We start from the raw sequence: 1,776 nt of genomic DNA, 5'->3' as shown, positions 1-1,776 counted from the left end.
AATTTTACTTTTAGAAATTAATCCTAAAGGAAAATAAACAGAGATACATCAAGCTTAATATGCAGTTATCTTTATCAAACTGTTATTTATAACAGCAAAATAAAGTTGCTAAACAACCTAAGTGGCCAATTAGAATATAAATATGATGCATTCATATAATGGAATACTACACTATTATTGAAAAATTGTTTTAACAATACAGTGTACAGATGAGGTGTTGTAGAATTGTGCACCTGAAACCTGTATAATTTTATTAAACAGTGTCACCCCAATAAAGTCAATAACAATTAAAAAAATTATGTTTTAAGAGATCACTAAAGGACATGGGAAAATGCTCGCCAAAAATATAAAAGTAGAAAATACATGTCTAGGGCACCTCCAGCAAAGTTTCAAGATGGGACCTCCTTGGACATTAATATTAAAAGAGTGAACAAGGGAATTACGCCAGGGACATGCTCTTCGGTGTGGTCATATCTGGGAAGGAGTCTGCCCTGAACTAGGGCAGGGAGTCTCTTTGACAGTGGAAGGGTCAGTGAACTTCCTGCTCAGCACCAGCAGTGAGAGTATGTTTGAAGTTTTCTATAATTCAGTTAAATTTATCTAGGTTGTCAAAAGTAACATTGAAACAGGGAAACCAGGAAAATTCCCCAGTGGCAAAACTGAAATTCTTTTAGATTTTCCTTGCCCCATGAAGGATAACAAGTTCTGCACGAGTCTTATCACAGCTGTTTGTCAACACTCAGTATACTCTGCACTGTGACATGAAGCAGTGTCTGTTAACTAAGGACTTGACAAAGATCTATGAATTCATCGTTCAGTCTGCTCTTTAGAAGGGGAAATTGATGTCAAGTCCCATGTACATTACTGTCACACCTGAAATCTTACAGAATGTCAAAGAGAGAGCCTTGCTTCCTAAATTTCTCATCGGGACATCTCAACTCAATGGTGTTATCACACAGCCACTACTAAGAGAGCTGATGTTGAGAGCTCAGGCCACTCTCCAAGAATAGAGTTGTAGCTGGTCCACGTGGAGACCTGTGGGTGTATAAATGGATATGCCCATAATGCCAGAGAGAATCGGAATATTCAGCGTGGAGACTTGTGGGTATGTAAATGATATGCCTGCAACCTCACAGACATTCGGAATATTCAGATTGCTGATGAGGATGTTTGTTGGAACATCTCGCTACCCATACACATGGTCTTCCTACAGCTGTTCACCTGTCCTATGCTGGAGACCACCAACTTCAAAGTGGATTTGAGGTTAACATCATTGTGCTTCTTCATGGTACAGCTCTGCAACATATAGCCCAGGAAGTAAAAGCACAGATACAAGAGAGGCCAGGTAGAGAACAGCCTGGACCAGACCTTCACGGGAACCAAGCCAGTATCACAGGCTTGATTTCTTGATGATTCTGTGTCAGAAATGGAACAAAATTCTCAGATCACAATAATGTTCTTCCTCCATTTCTTCCAGGCTTCTGCTTATATTTCTGATATAATCCTGAGACAAATGCTTCTCCCTCACCTTTCTTGAGGTTTTTGCCACACTCTGTTTGACAAACTCTGGCTTTCCAGAATGTTCCCTCTTGGTTTGGTTTCCATGGAAATCTATGAGGGTGGAGGGAAGTGTATTTGCTGAAGGAGAACCATAAAGGCCTTTTGCCTCCTGATGTAAAGAAGTCACCAAGGGAAGTGGAGAGAGTTGGAAGTTGCACCAACTCCAGTGGAAAGCAAATGCATTTTATGCTGATCCATTCATGTTCTACAGGGCAG

At 40.3% G+C, this 1,776-nt stretch overlaps 1 pseudogene; it reads left to right on the top strand.

The window, feature by feature from the left end:
• Window positions 1-363: 363 nt before the first annotated feature.
• LOC136329950 (vacuolar protein sorting-associated protein 26C pseudogene) lies at window positions 364-1,410 on the top strand (annotated as a pseudogene).
• Window positions 1,411-1,776: the final 366 nt, after the last annotated feature.

Source organism: Saccopteryx bilineata, chromosome 3 (assembly GCF_036850765.1).
Source record: "Saccopteryx bilineata isolate mSacBil1 chromosome 3, mSacBil1_pri_phased_curated, whole genome shotgun sequence".
In the NCBI taxonomy this organism is placed as follows: Eukaryota; Metazoa; Chordata; class Mammalia; order Chiroptera; family Emballonuridae; genus Saccopteryx; species Saccopteryx bilineata.
This window is presented reverse-complemented; position numbering and strand designations above follow the sequence as displayed.